General features: G+C 36.8%; 1 pseudogene; it reads right to left on the bottom strand.

The window, feature by feature from the left end:
* Positions 1-1,018: 1,018 nt before the first annotated feature.
* On the bottom strand, positions 1,019-20,387 carry LOC132107402 (transcriptional protein SWT1-like; annotated as a pseudogene).
* Positions 20,388-21,125: the final 738 nt, after the last annotated feature.

The following is a 21,125-nucleotide window of genomic DNA, read 5'->3' as shown; positions in this document are numbered from 1 at the left end:
CTACAACGACCTTCTGGTACTTGAGATAAAGAGGTCTGATAAAGACTAGGAACTCGTAGCATACTTTAAATATATACCAAAAGAACTACACGCTAAATGGGAGTTTTTGCATTCTACAGCTGGTATATATATATATATAACATGCCTAAGATGGACCTTTCAAGTTTGACCGTTGACCTCCTGCATTTGGTGGTGCTTAAAAACGCAGCGCTAAAGTTACAATAATAATTTTGATTATAAAAAAAAGTCTCTATGTCTTGCAGAGTGTTTTTTTTATTCCAATTTTAAACGAAAACCACATTCTGTGTGAATTCCCCCTAACGTTCATACGGCTGAGGAACGCTTTCGATTACAGTTACGTTCACACACAGTTCGGTTATTACTGGAGTGGCAAACGTAACGTTATTCTATAACCAAACCCACTTCCGTACATTAAGGTCTCAATTTCAGCAAAATTTTACTTTCGTTTGGAGTTTATACCTTTTTTTGTCTATGAGGACGTCAGACCACCTTGTATGACCCAAATAGGATTTGTCTGTCAGCTTGTGGGTTTAAAAATATGCGTCTCCGCCATAGACTGTATAAACAGTTCTCCGCGCGACTCAAATGTTCTGCTCGCTTCTCAGCTGCTGTCGGTAAACTCGCGCCTCGTTATTATGATAAAATGCTGACATGGGAAAAAAATAATTTAAAAAAAATAATATATGATTTTCCTTGTCCATCTACACAAGTGCCTACCATTAAAGAATTAAAAATACCGCAAAATAATTTAAATACTGTAATCATGTCTTTTGACCTCAATGACCTAAGAACAGGCACAGCATTTACCTTGCTAACCTCACTGAGAATTGGAGTAGGCTAATCTCAAGAGGGACATCCCCACGGTTCCCATAATCCCTCTCATTTTGTGATGTAACAGTGCTGCCTTACAAACCATAAACCCTGATCAACATCTTTAGGTTTTATGTGACAAAAAAATAAAATAAAATAAACATTCATTGATGAGCATATATTTTAATCAAAATGCAAATAGATGTAAAGTAAAATATAAATTATTTTTGAACTATTCAAACTTTAATAAAATGTAAACAATATTTATGCATAGATACCATTCCACATGAAATCAAATAAAAAAAAACATCTGTCATAAATTACTGAGGATCATGTTGGTGCTGGTATTTCATATGCAGTGACATTACTAAGAATAAGAAATCACAGCAGCTTATCAGACCTAACAGTGTAGGTGTTATAATTAACTTAGTGTACCTTCTTAGAATCACGGAACAAACGAGTGGATTTGAGCAGCTAGACTGGCACCCATGAAAAATGGGCTTTTAACACATGACTCACTGTCGCACTCACTACTGACTGAGACTGAGACTGGCGGCACTGACTGTCGTGTGAGACAGTGTCACAAAGTAACACTTCTTTTTCTGAACACATAATAACCTGTTACCACAACAGCTCCTGGACATCAGGAGGATTTCAAGTGGTACAGCAGAAATGTAATTCTGCATTCTTCACTATAAAACACCAAAACCACCAACAAACCTATAATAATATTTTAATCATCACTATTTTCCCAAAATGGGGCACATTACTTATAAAGTACGTTGAATAAATAATCCAAATAATTTAACACAATTAAAAAACACATCAAAGTTTAGAACTACAACATAAGAACTAGGACATACTTCTATTAAATAGACTAATAGCCCTCGATACTTTTGCATAATAAGTCAGGGTCATGTAACTGACACAGAGACTCTGTTGAGGTTGGTACAAGGACAGAGGATCAGTAGGTTGGCGAGCCTTTGGTTCCAGCAGATTATGTCTCTGATATCAAACCCAGGTCGGGGTCCAAAGGAGTCTGGTCAGATAGTAAGTAGACAGTTGGCTGGGTCCAAACATGGAAAGTCAGGTAGTAAATAAGGACCAAGAGCTCAGAGCAGCAGCAGCACAGTGATCTAGATTCGCACACAGCTCAGACAGCTGCGCACCACCCACCCAACACACACACACACACACACACACACACACACACACACAAGACTTCTCTACCATGTTTATATGGAAGCTTATTTCTGTCATAAAATAAAACATTAAAGGCAATTGTGACTCTTCATTTTATAATTCTTTATTTTTTCTACACAAAAAGTTAATTATTTGATATATTATTATCATTATTATTATTATTCAATTATTTTTACTGAAAAATAAGAGCATACAAATTTGAAAACAAGAGGATGTGTAAATGATGGTAGTTTTCATTTTTGGTGAACTATATCTTTAACTTGGAAAACATTCTTTATTGTTCTTCTCTGTTTAATAGAAGTAGAAGCAGATAGGAAGGTCGCGAACAGATCAAGTGCTGAAGATCTGATCTACCTAAACAGTTGTGAGTGGCCCTGATTGTCCCTGCTGTTTCACTTCACACAGGATAACTTCCGCTACACTGCCTGTGGTTCCAAACAGGAAGTGGATGTCTCGTATGCAGGAAGTGAAAGAGGTCAAGAGAAGGTGGCTGACGAAATTACTTTGCAGAGGACACTTCAAATATTTAGTTTTTTTTACTATAATAATGAATGCCGCAGTGTCTTACTGTTATACACTTAACTAAAATTAAAGTGTTTAAATCAGAGGGCTAAAATCTAGACAGAAAATGGTCTTTTATTTCTAAATTATGACAGATTTGGATGTAAAAATCTTACAGAAAACTGTAAATGCACCTCAGGAAACAAAAAAAACAATGCAATTCATGGGCCCTTTAATCCAAGACAATCACACTCTAAAATAGGGTGCTTTTTATATCTATAGCAAATGCTTTACTGACTACAACAAAATTGTTTCTCATCTTTAATACTAGTGTTCATGGGAAAGGCATTTAAACAAATGCAGAAATCTCTGAGTCGCAGTCACACAGGCCACTCTTTCTCTCCCTCGAACAGTGGTTCACAACTGACTTGAATGAAGGCCATTATTGTGTTACTTTATCTCTCCTCCCTCTCTTTCTTGCAACCTGTTGCTGCTTGTTGCCTTATTTTGTTCACATCATGTTCCCCAATGGATGTTACATAACTACCAAAAAAAAAAAAAGTTCTCCAGCACAAACCCTCACTGAGCTGGTTTATATAATGAAGGGTATGGTATGGTGGAAATAAAGACCTGATCTGGACTGGAATGTTGTCTTTGCTCATTTCAAAACATTTACAGTCCTGTCTGAAAATAAATTTTGTATGATGAATATCAAATGTAATCTATATATTTTTTTAAAAAAATATACATTTTTCATAATGTACATTATGATGTGACGTAGCATTCATAATGATTTATTTTAATTTTAATCTTTTATTATTAATTTAGACAACATAGTGTTACAATATTGGCCATAAAATGAAAATTATCATCATTGCATCTCTAATACCTATAACCACCATAAACTATACTGTTCAGAAGTCTAAGGTTAGACTAGACTTTTTAACGTTTTTGATATAAGTCTCAAGTTGATCAATGCTGCATTTAATTTATAATAGAAAATAAAGTAAACATTTGTTTTGTATTTTTTTTATTCTGTGATGCATAGAAAGTTCAAAATCACAGAAGGGTTGCCTCAGAAGTGTTTTTTTTCCAATATAAAATTATTTAACAGTCATTTTTTATCAATTTATGCATCCTTGCTGAATATAATAGTAATAATTAGTAATCGTAATAAAATAGTAATTATCTCTATAAAAAAAAAAAAAAGATCTACCGACCCCAAACCTTTGGGCAATAGTATAAAATATTTTATCTATTTATAGGATATAACCCTGTTTCCTCCAAAACAAAACAAAATTGTGCACTAAAAATGATGGGATGTGTTTTGTGGTGAACACATAAAGGACTCCCTTCCTTCAGCCCTTGCAATTATTTGCTTCACAACAATGCTGCCATGGCAACCGTACAACATGTGGGCAGCTTCCCTTCAGCAGCAAGAAAGCCAGCAGACAGCAGAATTAATGCTTTATGAAGCCAATCCTTAACAAATCAACAACAAAACAGAACATAACACCGCAGTGACGGTACTCGCTCGAAAACAAACACGCAACACTGAACATCAGACAAAAGCTGCAGCAGCGTCTCAGCAGTCACCAGTTGACAGTCAGCGCTGGGTCTGGTTGCTTAGATATCAATCCCTGTTGTGAGATTTAGCACCTAGAGATTAAATGTTCATGAACATCAATGAATAACAAAACCTATTCTGGTGCTTTTAGCTACAGAATAACATAAGAGATCACCTTAAGCAATCTTTAGTCCGCAAATCAATATTACATAGATGGCGGCCCAACTGATTTCTAAAGTCTTACAAAGTTATGAAATGTTCAAAAAGCAAATGCAAACACATTGAAACCATATATAACAGGTCACATTGACACAACTGATAATGTATGTTTCATGTGCATTTGTGGGGGTTCTGACACCGCAGTTTGGCCACATGACCTGATCATGGCGTCTTTGTGAATTAGCATACAATACCTGGCAGTTCTGATTGGGTCCATTAAAGTATGCATTTGACACATGTGGATTAGTGCGTGAAATGAGGTCACAGAGTTCCTGTGTGTCGCGGCTCATTGACCGAGCTGAGGTAAGTGAGCTGCTAAAGATCAGCTGTCAACGGCTCCACAAATGTGTGTGTGATCGTGTAGCTACACTTGACTGAAAAGGTTAATCAATTAACTACTTCTTCGCCCCCGAAGACACAGACTCACAAAGCCTTGACAAACACACGCAGAGTCAAAGTTTGCAAGCAGCAATCCTGCTTAATAAATAATCAGAGGCTGGAAGTGACTGTGCAAACATGACACTTTGTAAAGCATCCCAATTTAACGGCTAAAAAACAAAAAAGCAAAGTTTTAAACACGGCCCAGTGTAAAAATTACACTTTGTGAATATTAATCGTTAAATTAAGTGTCTGAGGCATGAAAACTTTGCTCTGGAGTAAATTAACCTACAGTAACACACATATTCATAAGCCATGCTTCCACTGTAGTAGGACTGGTTAGTCACTAGGTTAGTTAGATTAGTACACACCACAAATCATTTCAGTAAATAAATCAGGCCTTGAACAAAGCTTTTTCCTACGTACAATCTGACACTGAATTCAGAATTTTGCAATTTGCGCATCTAGTATAGGGATACACTACAACATACAGAACACTATAAAAATGTCGCATTATAATTATGATTGATTTTTTTTCTACATTATACAACACTGAAATACAGCTATAGCTAAAATCCTAAGAGGTATAAATGCTACGAAAGCTTAAACATTTACCTTGAAGATTGTTAAATATTTTCATTTGAAGGTTCATAAACTAATGATCTATTATAATATTTGCACTGTAAAGCAACTTTGAGCAGCTAAAAGTTGCTTTTTAAATTAAAATGATTATATTACATTGCAATGACAACTGCTTTTTTTAACCACAATACAACACGAATATGCTTGTGACAGATTAATACAGTATTACAGTGTATTTGTTTAACTTTTTATTTTCTAGCTGTCAGGTTCCTTATGCCAAAATTCATGGGAACAATTCATTTAAAAAGAAATTGTGGTGTAATCAAGAATTTGCATGTTATATCAAGAAAAATTGCCATCAAATAGCCTGAGGTCCTAAGTTCCTCCTGCTTAATTAGCCTCTTCTAGAGTAAAATGATATCAAAACACATTCTAACGCAAACGGAATATTTACAAGTGCCATCACATTACAGTTTTAAGATACTGAATAATTATCATTCAGTTGTAGAATTCCTCATTAGCCTGGGGCATCATCATCAAAAACACTGGTGATATGGAAATCTCTGAGACAAGATAAAACATGCTTATGTTCTAGTTTCACAAACACCTTTGAACACTGCTGGGAATAAATTGTGAAATATCTTAACAAGAAATGTGTATACTGGCTAACGACTCAGGGGAAAGAGGTGATGTATCATTAAATGCACTCTGTGTATCATCGATGCCTTCCTCAGTGTTGAAGTGTGATTTAGAGCACACAAGAGGAGCGTTTTCAGCATAACCTGTTATTACACAGGTGCCATATTAGTGAGAGCTATAATACAGAATTCAGTGCAATGTCAAAGCATTTGATCTATTCATCTTAAGGACCTCAACTCAGTACACATAAAGCTTGCTTGCTTCTCCAGTTCGCCTGATATTAACATTCAGTGACATACTGTAGATTATGCGGAACATAAATCTCAAGTTTAATTAGTATAGAAGCTTATTGCCCCTAACATTTTGAACAGATCACAAAATTGGATTTAAATATATGTACACAATGAACAATGAAGAGATTAAGATTCACTTTTCCATTCAACCATTCCAAGCGTAATGTCTAGGATTCCCAGAACTGTCTTCTGAGGTTTGGTTAGGATTATGATGCAATAACGCTCTTAAAGCAGAAACTGGTCCTCTGAGACAGTAGATAACCTGCCGAGGCCTGCTGAATCTAGCACTGACCTGAGAACAGCATGCTGTGCTCCAACTGAAATGCCTATCTGCTGAAAGTACAACTGCATTATGCACGTAGCCGGGTTAATAAAAGCAGTAAAAGCTGTGAGTATGACTTGCAGATAAGCTAATGAGTCTTATCTATCTCTTCACTCAACTAACCGGTATTCCTGCTTAGATGAGCAATCAAACAGGTCCCTGGCAGTGAAACGTGGCTCCATAGCAGCAATCTGAAAGCAGAAAGCACATCTGTTAATGTAAAGTACAGTACACAACGTACAGCCCAACACACACGTACTGCATAATCACTGCCTTAGATTAATGCTGAATGTACGGTTGATCTTAGTGGTTATATATCAAAACATCCCAAAAAATGTAACAAGTTAAAAAATGTTGGGGCTAGTAAGTTTTTTTTATTTTTGGAAATTAATACTTTTATTCCTCAAATATGCATTCAATCGATCAAAAGTTACAGTAAAGTCAAATCACATGAGCCAATATTTTATTCACAATAGAACATAGATAACGTAGCAAATGTTTAAACTGAGAAATTTTACACTTTTATCCACTTAATTAGCTCATTTAAAATTTAATGCCTGCTACAGGTCTCAAAAAAGTTGGCACGGGGGCAACAAATGGCTAAAAAAGCAAGCAGTTTTGAAAAGATTCAGCTGGGAGAACATCTAGTGATTAATTAAGTTAATTGATATCAGGTCTGTAACATGATTAGCTATAAAAGCTTTGTCTTAGAGAAGCAGAGTCTCTCAGAAGTAAAGATGGGCAGAGGCTCTCCAATCTGTGAAAGACTGCGTAAAAAAAATTGTGGAAAACTTTAAAAACAATGTTCCTCAACGTCAAATTGCAAAGGCTTTGCAAATCTCATCATCTACAGTGCATAACATCATCAAAAGATTCAGAGAAACTGGAGAAATCTCTGTGCGTAAGGGACAAGGCCGGAGACCTTTATTGGATGCCCGTGGGCTTCGGGCTCTCAGACGACACTGCATCACTCATCGGCATGATTGTGTCAATGACATTACTAAATGGGCCCAGGAATACTTTCAGAAACCACTGTTGGTAAACACAATCCGCCGTGCCATCAGCAGATGCCAACTAAAGCTCTATCATGCAAAAAGGAAGCCATATGTGAACATGGTCCAGAAGGGCCGTCGTGTCCTGTGGGCCAAGGCTCATTTAAAATGGACTATTTCAAAGTGGAATAGTGTTTAATTGTCAGACGAATCCAAATTTGACATTCTTGTTGGAAATCACGGACGCCGTGTCCTCCGGGCTAAAGAGGAGGGAGACCTTCCAGCATGTTATCAGCATTCAGTTTAAAAGCCAGCATCTCTGATGGTATGGGGGTGCATAAGTGCATACGGTATGGGCAGCTTGCATGTTTTGGAAGGCTCTGTGAATGCTGAAAGGTATATAAAGGTTTTAGAGCAACATATGCTTCCCTTCAAACAACGTCTATTTCAGGGAAGGCCTTGTTTATTTCAGCAGGACAATGCAAACCACATACTGCAGCTATAACAAAAGCATGGCTTCGTCGTAGAAGAGTCCGGGTGCTAACCTGGCCTGCCTGCAGTCCAGATCTTTCACCTATAGAGAACATTTGGCGCATCATTAAACGAAAAATACGTCAAAGACGACCACGAACTCTTCCGCAGCTGGAAATCTATATAAGGCAAGAATGGGACCAAATTCCAACAGCAAAACTCCAGCAACTCATAGCCTCAATGCCCAGACGTCTTCAAACTGTTTTGAAAAGAAAAGGAGATGCTACACCATGGTAAACATGCCCCGTCCCAACTATTTTGAGACCTGTAGCAGAAATCAAAATTGAAATGAGCTCATTTTGTGCATAAAGTTGTAAACTTTCTCAGTTTAAACATTTGCTATGTTATCTATGTTCTATTGTGAATAAAATATTGGCTATGTGATTTGAAAGTCTTTTAGTTTTCATTTTATTAAAATTTAAAAAAACGTCCCAACATTTCCGGAATTCGGGTTGTATTATGATAGAAAGTGACTTTAGTATTACTTGAGTTACTTGAACAGCACATCAGCATATTAGAATAATTTTTGAAGAATCATGTGACACTGAAGACCTGAGTAATAGCTGCTAAAAACTGAGTTTTGAAATCAAAGTAATAAATTACTATATTTATACAAAATTACAGTTTTAAAAAAAAAGTGTCAGATTGCTGGGCATACTACTTTTTTTATCTTACTATCTCACTAACCATGGGCATGACTAGTTAAAAGGTGGAAATTATCTTTAGTGGACTTCTTTTTCCTTACCTCACTGGTCTGAATGAAGGAGAGAAGTGACAGTGCATCTTGAACACTGCTTTCCGCTGATAACAGCCTGTGCGAGGGGAAATCTTTATCAACCTTTAATTTTACTATCACTTATAAACATATTAATTCCTCCTGTGCGGTTACTAGAAAATTAAATGGTTATTGCCTGATATACCAATAAGAATCCTGTGACTGATTTTAAAGGGGTCATATGATGCGATTAAATTTTTTTCTCTCTTTGGAGTGTTACAAGCTCTTGGTTCATAAAGAAGATCTGTAAAGTTGCAAAGACTAAAGTCTCAAATCCAAAGAGATATTCTTTATTCAAGTTAAGACTTGTCCACGCCCCCTCGAAACGGCTTGTTTAAACACAACCCCACATATCTACGTCACTATGTGGAATATTTGCAAAACGCCGCCCAAATGTTTACGCAAAGAAAGAAGGCGTACCTTTTATTCTCTCTGTTGCCACCAGCACAATTTCGTGGAGAAGCTGTATGTTTCATTGTGAAAGTGAAACTACTTTGTTTGGCCCTCCAAAAGAGCACAATATCCGCTTCATCATGCCTAGAGCTGATCTGTGCTGGTAGCTGAGGAAATACATCAACTTCACGCTGTAGATCACCGGATCGGCTTTCACTGTAGACGAAGCGGAGTCCAGCCCAGGGTCGTCACTTGTGGTTGCCCCAACCCCCAGCCGCTCCTTTGTCCCCCAGTCCGCCAACCGTCCCTCGCTCTAGCCACCGGCTGCCACTCACTCAAGCCGCTGGCCATTCCTCACTCTTTGCAAGGACAGTCTGGTGCTTCTGACTGAAGATTCAAACGTGAGTTTTGAGCAGTGTAGAGTAGCACTTGTTGTTTGTCATTTCTCCGATCACAAATGCAGAAATGGTTTTATGGTTACGCGGCGCGATATGCAACGCAACGCATAAGAAGACAAGTCATTATAATCAGTAATTATGTTCCCACTGGATGCAACAACTGCCTCGTTTGTAATGGGTTTTATTGGCTTTGTCCTGTCATGCTGGTGTTCTGACCGGGACACGCCATAACAGTATATGTTGAGGGGCGTAACATTTCCGTCAGACAGTTGAAACATTTGGCCAATCCCAACGCACTGGATAGCTGGCCAATCAGAACACACCTCGCTTTTCAGAACGACAAGCCTTGTAAAAATCTAAGCGTTTCAGAAGGCGGGGCATGAACATTACGTGGAAAATAATGTGTGTTTTTTTTACATTAAACCACATAAACACATTTCATAACACCAAATACACAAAATAATGTTCTTTTTAGAAACATCATATGACCCCTTTAAAATGCATCAGTGTACCAGAGCATGCTTTTATGTTTAATATTAGAGGCAGCTTAAGATTACAATGAATAAATGTATCAGATGAATCAGTGAAAGTATCAGACAATCATTTGCAGGTTAGTGTTTTCTATTAGTGAAAGGTCTGAGCTGATCCTTGAACTATCACTTCTGTGCCCTTGAGTAAAGGTTGCCCCAGGGAGACTTACCCTGTAAAAAGTGGCCTGTAATTTTTTTATGTCAGAAAATGCATAAATTAGTAGTCACTGAATTTACTCATTAACAATCAGTGTGATGTTAGAACACAGGGACTTTTGTACAGCCTTAAACACTCTAATAATTGACAGCGTGTCTAAGAGTTTTGGACACGTTACTAACATGTTCAAACATGTCAAGACTGAAACCTGTTTCAAACATCCAGCGACAAGGAAACAGCATAACTGCAATAGCAGGAGGTGTTTCTTCTCTGTAACAAAGCCGTGTAACAAAGTTGTGGATATACTGTACATGTAGTACAAAAATGAAGCGTTTGTAAGATTATTTTTATGTTTTTGAAAAAAAAAAAAAGTTTCTTGTGCTCAACACGACTGTATTTACTTAATTAAAAATACAGTTAAATTATTTTTAAAATTTATATATTTTAAAATGTAATTTAGTCCTGTGATGGCAAAGCTGATTTTTCAGAAACCATTATTCCAGTTGTCAGTGTCACAAAATCATTCTAATATGCTGTTTAGGTGCTCAAGAAACATTTCTTATCATTATTACAGTTGAAAACAGTTTTGCTGATTAATATAATAAATAAAGAAATTCCAAACCGCATTTATTTGAAATAGAAAACTTTTGTAACACTGTAAATATCTTTGACCAATTTAATGCATCCTTGTGGAGTAAAAGTATTTAAAAAGAAATAATAATAATGACACCAAACATTTGAACAGTGGTGAATATAAAAAATTAAATAGAAGCAAAATATTCCATATATAAAATACTGCATGAAGTCGAACCTCATTTCATTTCAGCATTATGTGTAATAAAATAAAATAAAATACAATCATTTAGTGAACGGGAAGAGCTGTTTATCTTCCTTTCACTGCATCATGCCAAACAGAACTTTTTCTTTTTAATTTCCAAGTAGGTCACTACATTATTTTATACTGCTTAATGCAAACTACAGTATGTTTGCTTAGACTGCAATTTCAATGTAATTTCCACTCGAGTCAAGAGTCACGTAGTATAAACAGGCTCAGTGCCAAAACTCTCCCTGCAGTGTTGCTTCTGTTACGCAGCATTGTGCTGCCTCCATGTGCATTGCGAATACTGCAACCTGTTAACATGGCCGTTAAAATAAACATGTGGTGCTTACATGCTACCCTGCAGACCTGCTGACAGAAAATACAATCATACAAACACATTACACTGAGATATTTCTCTGAATAACCTTCAACAGATCCAGAGAAAGCTGAAAGACAGAAAAAGAGAAGAGATGGGAGAAACTGGGAGGACTCCAAAGGAAGGGAGAGGGGATGAGGAGGAGGATGAGGGAGCAGAAAGAAAAAGCTATTTCAGCAAGAAAGCTTGAATTATGCATGCTCTTCCTCATTCAGGGTGCAGGAGGACGGAAAAGAATAGCGCTGCGCATTTGTGTGCGTGTGTTAGTTTTGATGACTCACCTGTCTGCTTTCTGCACATAAAAATGAGTATTGCTGTTACCATGGAGACAGCGCCTAATCTCCCTTCAAACCTTGGCATCCTGCTTTCTCAGAAACACTAAACTGAAAGGAAGAGGAAACTCTAATGCACAACACTGATGTCACCATTTACCACCATTTACCCATTCACCATTTTTTTGCATCTTCCTCCAAATGCAAACAATATAACCAGATTCAGTAATAATTTATGTCGAAGACTAGAATAAAATGAACAAGTTTGTGCGCAAATCAATTTTTATGCACTGATGTACAAGTGTGGCATCTTGTGTGAGAATAAAGTAGCATATAATCAATTAGAAGGACAACGCAACACAAGTTTCACATGACAAATCATTCATTTGCATCAAGTGTATGCTTCATCTCCTCTCTCTCTGTTGAACAAAAACCTCATAGTGTAGCATTAATGCACTGAGACATAATTATTGTGCAGAAACAATAATTCACTTCATGACCTTATAAACTTTTCAGACAACCAGAACTGAGCTGACAATCCAAAATTGAGATCTTGATATATGTTATTATATAAGAGTTTAAATTTATTAGAGATCTTATTATTTATTAGTGATTTATATATTTATTAAGAGGCTATGAATGACACAAGAAGGAAGTTTAATATGCCAGTGAGGCAACTTCTGACTACTATTACACTGCGACATAAATAGCGTTAACTACAGCTATGACATGCTCCACGGTTTCTGCTCGAAAGATGCAGATAGAGATCTTAATTTAGAGGAAAAATTTCCATGTCAAAGTAAAATCTCTCTGCCTACTGCTCTGAGCAGCTAAAGCTGCAGGAACGCTGAGCAACGGAAGTGAGTCACACAGATACACTCACACAGGATCGGGGAAGGATTTGAAAATGAGTATGTACTGACAATTATGAGGATAAAGATTGCCCCCCTTCACCCTCACCATGTGCAACACACACCTACCTCTGTCTTCTACATGCTCAGGTGACTAAGGACACACACTGAGCAAATTCTGTTTGGAGGCACACGATTGAAATGGTAATAGAGGCTTCCAGGACTGCAGAACTGAAGAGTGTATGTGTGTGTGTGTACCTCTGAAGAGCCTCCAGTGGCTGTTTCAGTGCAGTGGAGAGCCTTTGTAGGCAGGAGAGGGCTTCTTGAGGTGGGGGTGAGGTAGATCGCTGGCTGGGCTCAGTGGCTCCTGGAGTGTAGTGGAGCGCCGAGAACAAAGCCAAACCGAAGATAGAAACAAATGGAAATAAACATTAAAACAACACTGTAATGGAGTGAAGTTTCTGTTTTGTTTGCTGTCTTAGTATACAGTGTAAGACCTGATCAGCATTTCTTCTCATTCTTAAAAAGTTAATATTTTAGCAGAGGGGGTTTATGAAACAAAACAAACAAAAATAATTTAATATTTTTAAAGAGAAATCAGTTTCAAAAATACAGTAAAAGGTAATATTGTGAATTTTTATTACAATTTAAAATAAAAAAGAAGTTTTCTTAAAATGTTGAATATTCAGCAGCCATTACTCCAGTCTTTAGTGTTACATGATGCAACAGAAATCAGTCTGATGTGCTGATTCGGTGCAAAATAACATTATTATTAAAGGGGTCATATGATGTTGCTAAAAAAACATTACTTTGTGTATTTGGAGTATTGAAATGTGTTTATGTGGTTCAAGGTAAAAAAAGCACATTATTTTCCAGATACTGTACATTATTGTTTCTCCTCTGTGCCCCGCCTTTCTGAAACACGTCACTTTTTTAACAAAGCTCATCGTTCTGAAAATCAATGTGTGCTGATTGGCCAGCTATCCAGTGCATTGTGATTGGCTGAATACCTCAAGCTTGTGATGGCAACGTTACACCCCTTGCCATACTGTGATGCGTGTCTCAGTCAAAACACTGGTGCGACAAGACAAAAACAATAAAACCCATTACAAACGAGCCATTTGTTGCATCCAGTAGGGACATATTAATGGATTATAATGACTTATACTGTCTTTTTATCCTTTAAATATGTAAACGTACTTACACACTGTGTGTCAAAACCGACATTGTAGTCTTCTCTTTCAGGATCAGGAAACGGTCTTCCATAAAATGCGCTGCACACCTCTGTATATTTGTGTTGAACCGTTCTAGAACAGTGTTGTAAATACAACTTAACCACTGATTTCTAGTTGTGTACTCTTTTGGAAGGCCAAACTAAGTATTTTCGCTTTCACAATGAAACAATGTCTCCACAATATTGCGCCGGTTCAAATCAAAGTTACAAGTTCTTTCTTTGCGCGAACATTTGGTCACTGTTATGCAAATCTTCCCACATCGAGACATAGACATGTGGGGGTGTGTTTAAATGAGGAGTTTTAGGAGGGTGTGGACGAGTCTCAACTTTTATTAAGAATATCTCTTTGGGTTTGAGACTTTAATCTTTGCAACTTTAGGGATCTTATTGATTCACAAACAGCTTGTAACACTCCAAAGAGAAAGGAAAACTTGAAATTGCATCATATGACCCCTTTAATGTTGAAAGCATTTGTGCTGTTTTCTATTTTTGTGTAAACCTTTATTAAAAAAATTATTTTTTTTTATATAAAAAGTTAAAAAGTACAGCATTTGAAAAAATATATATTTTGTATTTTGTGAAACTAACAAAATTTTGTGTACAAACTATTTTGTGTATTTTGTATTTTGCCCTAATTTTTGAACAGAGGTGTGTGTTGAGAAATAAATACACTTCTGTCTTTCTCATCGACTCTCTCACCTAATCTGACACACATTGTTCCAGATGCTCTCAAATAGTGCCCAAACATTCTTATGTGATGTCTGAGGAAGCAGAGCTACATCCTCCTCCATCTCTGCCATCAGAGAGTCCTCATTATCAGTGTCATCACCCTCTGCTGGTGCTTTCGGAGACTGTCGCACACACACACACACACACACACACACACACACACACACAATTCATTAGTAATTAGAATGAAACAATTATCCAGTTATATTATAATGAGACTTACCTGTAGTCTTTCCTTTAGCATATGAAGTGTAGAGAGAGCTTGTGCTACATGACCATTGTACTGAGATCTGCCAGCTAGTGCCAACAGCAGCTCTGCAGCCATCTCACAGCACTGGGAGCAGATCTGTGCTTTATGGACCTGTCTACAGACAGACACAACACAGCATAATATAACAAATAAATAGATAAATAGATACATTTTTTAACACATGACTATCTGCAATACAGTTCAGATATAATTCGGCTGTGTAATAATGTATTCTGTCCATTCTATCTGTTTGTTATCTTTTTATGATCTCCTAAGTTTCTGGAGTCAGGAGGCCCTAATAGCCTGTGGATACTGTAGAAGAAAGGAAGGGAGGAGAGAGGCTTAATAAAGACAGAAGTGGGTTAAAAATAAAGGTTTACAAATGAGTTCACAGCTCTAAGCGAGCAATAGACCTGTTTATAAAAGGTCATAGCCTCATGGACACATACCACTTACCCTCTTACACAAAACAACACACAAAATGAGTGGAGGGCACTCCCTCAACTCCATAAAGTGCAGTAAATCACATTTAGGCGAGAACAGGAGGGCTCTGGTACTTTTCCAACTCTCCACTCCTGCACAAACTCCCTTCCTCTCCTCTGTTGGGCTCGGCTCATAGCCAAAGGCAGCAGAGAAGAAAGGCACAGTGTCATACTCCTGCTGCAGTGATTGGCAGAATGAGGTCAAACTCATAACTCCACACACAACATGAGAACAGTGTGTGCATGAGCGTGGACCAAAACCACAAACTTAGAGATGTGCATCCACACAAACAAACACCAATTACCCTGGTGTTTAGTGGGAACCATTTAAAGTAATAATTTACCCCAAAATTCTGTCATCTTTTACTCTGTAGTATTTTTTCCCTCTCACTGGTGACCAACAACAGTTCAGTTACCCAGATTCTTCAAAATACCTTCTTTTGTGTTCAGCAGCAGAAAGAAACATATACATGGTTATAACAACTTGAAAGTAAATGGTGAGAGGGCTATCCTTTTAATGACATAATGAACAACCGAAGGACATACAAACAGCCAGCAGGGGGAGCAGGTAAAGTAGTCCCTAAAGCAATGCATTTTTGTCCTTTCTTAGATAAAGATTATAAGGAAAGAAACTGTGACAGAATAGAACAGAATAGAATAGAATTACTTTAATAACAAAATTAAAGTTTAGAGATTTTCAGATTCAACATTTTAGAAATACAATAATTAATTTGACAATCACCAATGCATGATTTTTTTATGAATAAGAAAAACATTTTAGAATAAACACTATTGATTAAATGTTTTAAGTTGGTATTCTTTTAAAGAAGGCTCACCAAGGCCACATTTGCTTTCCACAAATATAGTAAATACAGTATTATTGTGTATATTATTGCAATTTGAAATTACTGCTTTATATTTAAATATATTTTTAAATGAAATTTATTCATCTGATGATGAGGCCGAATTGTCACATTGTTAAATCAATTTACTGCATCCTTGCTGAATAGAAGTGTTATTTCTTAAATAGTTTTTTACTGACCACTGAATTGTGGAATACAATAAAATTTAAATCTAAAATGGGCCAGGACAGAATTCTAAAACAACATAACTCTATAATTAGAATATAATTATAGCAAAAAAATTGGGATTCTAATTTAGAGAAGAATAACATTTGAATGTATTATAGTTACAGAGTATCAGATTAAAGTAGTGAGACATACACACCTGAATAGAGACAGTCACTCAGCATCTCCACACAGCTGAGCAGGCTCCTCTTGATAATGCTTCCTAACACAGCTATCCAGTGCTTCTTAAAACACTTGAGCAGCCCCTCCAGATTCCATGGAGGCTTCACATACACTATCTGCATACACAAACAGATACGATCAAAGAGGACAGGACTACAGAGAATTTTTAGCCCTGAATTACTCTTAAGATGTGACTAATGAATTTAGATAAATGAGGAGCAGGTCTTAATATAAACTTCATGAAAAATTAATAGATCAATGTGTGCAGTGGTACCTCAGTCCACAGTTCTCCATAAGTCACCTTCATTTCTTCCACCAGCACCTCTGACAGCGCCCCCTGGAGCCAGGACTCCAGCAAAGAAACACACTCACTCAACAGTCGTTCCTCTGCTTCATCACTGAGTTTATTTTTTTGTGATCCTTTCTCCTCTGCTTGTACACACAGGGAGGTGGCAACAAAATGACTTTACATTCAGACCTTTGGAGCTAAAGAATTTAAAATAAAAAAAACTTTACTAATAAAAGAAAAACTGAGACTAACTGACCTTTCACTACGGGTTCTGCTGGAGGAGGCACAGCATGTTGAGCATGAATGTAATTTAGAATTGTAGATCTGGTTCCCTCCACTTCTTTTACCAAGTCTGCCTTAAGGCCTTCACCCCACTGAGCAGAGCCTTGCTGCACAAGTTCTTATCATCGCTACAAAAAGAAACCAGAGAGAGAGAGGACACATTTTAGCAGAAAGAAGTCATGTCCTCTACCTTCAATATCAACATTTTTCAGGGTGACACTAATGGCTGAAATATAATCATTAAATCAGATCATCTTCATTCATAAAGCAAACACATGGCCACCTCGCATTTCATTAGCTATTTCAAATGACAAGGCAGATGAGAATGTCCTTAATGACGTGCAGACATGCCTAGAGGTGAAACAGAGGTATAAGAGTTTGTACTCACGTGCAAAGAACTAGTGCTCCCTCTGGGTACAGAGCCTGGTACTGCAGACAGCACTCCAGCACTCTGTCATCATTATTCACAACACCAGGCCCACCTGAACGAGAGAAAAGCCAGGAGACAAAAACTGAACTCATATAATCCATATTATGCACAGTACTTTTGTAGATTAGGAGTACTGCAACTATGTCAAAGGTGTCTGGGTGGCGTAATTTTTCCAGTGGATTTTTAGAGCTAATATTGCCTATAATCCCCTGCACTATAGGAGAGCTTGAATGTTTTAATTTTTGATGTAGATGACTATATGACAAAGTGGTTTTTGGTATCACATAACAATTTTATGACACAGCTATAAAACAATTTTTAACACTACTTTGGAATCACACAAGGGATCTTATAATTTAATATTTAATAATTTTTAATTATGCAAATATTATAGGGCAGTGCACCATAATGCCATGCTATTTTAATATATTTTACATACTTCTATAGTATTTTTGTCTTTAATTATAACATTTTTCAAAATCTTTTTTTTTTTTTACTTATGCAATTAATTAGCATGAATTTTAAATGAAATTAGTAATTATGGACCAATGAGGGTTTTTAATTCAAACAGAAATGCCCCTGCAGTTGATTTTTATTGCCCCTTGACAAAGTGTGCTTCTTTTTACATTTCTTAAAAAATAGATACATAGTACAGGCACATCACAAACACAAATAAAATTCATCCCAGGATAAGAATCACTCACCAACAGCTTCAGATGCCTGCTGCATTGACAGGCCCAAAAGTCTGGGCTCCTGATTTTTTTAGGCAGCTGTAAATGTAGTGGACAGTTGGCCTGGCTTTGTATTCCACTTTGCTGGAGAGTTTACCACTCTTTAAATAGTCCAACTCCTGCAGCACCACCCATGGGATCAGTAAAGTGGGGAACCCCAGCCCTGTGATGAGGAAGTTCAGAGCGAAATGTTGCATCCACACAATTCTTCAAATGTTTTAAAGTTAAAAGCTAGTAAAATCTCTCTTTTTTTCTTACCACCGAGACCATGTGACCTAATCTTCTTTACAAACTCCTAGTGGCTGAGCAGCACGTTGGTATCCAGAACAATAAGCAGGGCCTGTTTATGTCGATCTTCACATGTATGAGTTAAAAGCACAAAGACACAATAAAGCATAACTTTTTTTTTTTACAACAAAGTGCATACTGTTGTACATTACTAACTTAAGGCCTGTAAATCAAGGATGATAACAATAACAATAAAGATATAATTTGAAATCATTCTAAATGTAAATAAATAGCACAGTCCACATCATAACTACAATGATAATGAAACAGAGGTTATTATTGGAATCACTATCGCAATGATTTTTTTCCAGCTAATGAACAATAAAAAACATTTATATCCCTTCAAACACTGACATATTTATCTTTATAGTTGTCGTTCTTGGAGTGAACAAGCCTTAAGCCATTTCAGTAATAAGCTATTAAAAAATAATTCATAGCTGACTTTAGTTAGCATTGTGCTGGCACCCTCTTCTGTAGGGTCCATGCAGGTGAGCTCGCCACAGCTCTCTATCAAGTTCACCTCCAGTCGCCTCTCAGAGCGTGCCAGATGAAGCAGATGGTCACAGTCAAGCGTCTCTACAGCCTCCTGGAGAGTTACCTGAAATCATACATACGTATGTCAGAGATATGTTACAATTCAGTGTCATTAATAATGTTCAAATTCACTCTCCTTTCCTCTTAAGTACAATCTTAAATTGACTATATTCTCTTTTTTGTTGTCTTCAATACCTTGAGGACTATTGGATAATGTTAACCGGTACCCAAATAGCCTTGTAGCCACTGTTTTAGTGAACTCTCATACAGATCTGACTGCATTCTGCCACAAAACTGTAGTGGATTTTTTTTTACTTGAAAAGAGTGCTAATGAAAGTTTTTAAAGATTATGGAAATATTTCTTATGTTGCAATCTGAAATGTTGAAATATACTGTGCAGCCATAGTGGGAAATGGAACCAGTGTATGCTACAACTAGTTTTATATCTTATGATTCAGTCTAGATGGGAAGTTACTAATGATAGAGATGCTTTGAAGAGAAGTGAGCGAAAACTTGTTTAAAATATGTAAACCTTGATATTTCTATGCATTTGTATGTATGTAGAGGATTTCACCGTGACTATAAAGACGAACACAACAGAATGATTTTAGTCTGGTGACTGCACAACAGCTTGTAACACTGATTCAGATGAAGTTGGTCCAAATGCAAAACACTTACATGTTGTACCTTGCAGGAAGTATTGCTATGTGTTGTGACCTCTCTTATTTTGTCAGTGTGTGTCTGCTGGTATGCTGTGAGATATAGACGAAAGATGTGACAAGCTAAGAGAAGAGGGTCTCTTGTCTCTTCGTTTGGGTTCAGGATGAAGCTCTGGTGGCAACGGCCGTTTCATGAGCTTCCTCCTTTTCTCTTTTGGTTTCTCAGGGGAACAGTCATCCTTTGTCCATCTGGGATACTCTGCTGTGGATCTCCTCGATACCAGCTCCTGTCTCTTTTTCTCCAACTCTTTTGAAGAAGGCTGGTTTGTAGCAGCATGCCTGCTGGAGCCTCTCCCTGAGATATGGGAACTTGTTTTTTCATGCTTCCCTTCATGATTCACTTGCTCTTTCTCATGTGTGACAGGTGACTTGAAGACTGGCCTGGAATTCTCTGTTGTTTGGCTTTCTTTGGATCTTTCTTCCCTGCTCTTGCTGTCTCTAACTTTTTCTTTCTTGAATCCTCCTTCAAATCCTCTTGTTGATGTTGAGTCAGTGGCCCTCCTCTCTTTATTTCTATCTTTGTCATAACTGCAAATCATTAGAAAAAGAGGTCCGTGGTTTGATTGGGGAAATATAAAAATGCAATATGATTTACTTTCTATGTTTACTTTTTTTGTTTTAGGTTCTTCTACGTTTTATTGACATTAATGCTGATAATTTTAACTTGTGCGTTGCACTATTATTACATTGCATTACGATGCACTATGCTGAAGGGTAGTAGGCTCTAACCACAATAAAGCTAACTTGTGACCTTTTTTTTAACTTGTGACCCATGATTTATATTATAATTCCTATAATTAAGTAATCATTATTTAAACTCATTACTCATTATCAACAACTTTTATTGTATTCTGGTAATAAAGCAATCAATTCAGTTAAAGGTTTCATCATTTTGAAGGGGCAAGTGAAAGAACTTTACTTGCCCAACCCTACAAGTAGGCTGATTAAAACTTCAGCAACAAAAATAAATAAATAAATAAAATTAAATAATAATAAAATACTTTGGTGAGAATAGTTCTCATTTAATAACAGGGTTTGATAGTGCATAATGTAATTACGATAACAAGGTCGCGCCAGTTGATGCTCTTGCAACCTGTCTGTGAGAGAAATTAAAAACAAATGAGGGCAACAGCACACAACTGCGGTCAAATATTATAAACATACTACGGTACTGTCAAAATATTGTTTTTTTTTTTTATTTTAACATATGATAGTTAAACGGCAGCACAAATATAAGCTCGGTTGAAAATGTGACATTGATTTTTATGAAACAGTTC

This window comes from Carassius carassius, chromosome 27, assembly GCF_963082965.1.
Source record: "Carassius carassius chromosome 27, fCarCar2.1, whole genome shotgun sequence".
NCBI classification, from domain to species: domain Eukaryota; kingdom Metazoa; phylum Chordata; class Actinopteri; order Cypriniformes; family Cyprinidae; genus Carassius; species Carassius carassius.
The sequence above is the reverse complement of the archived record's forward strand: the minus strand, read 5'-3'. Positions and strand labels throughout refer to the sequence as shown.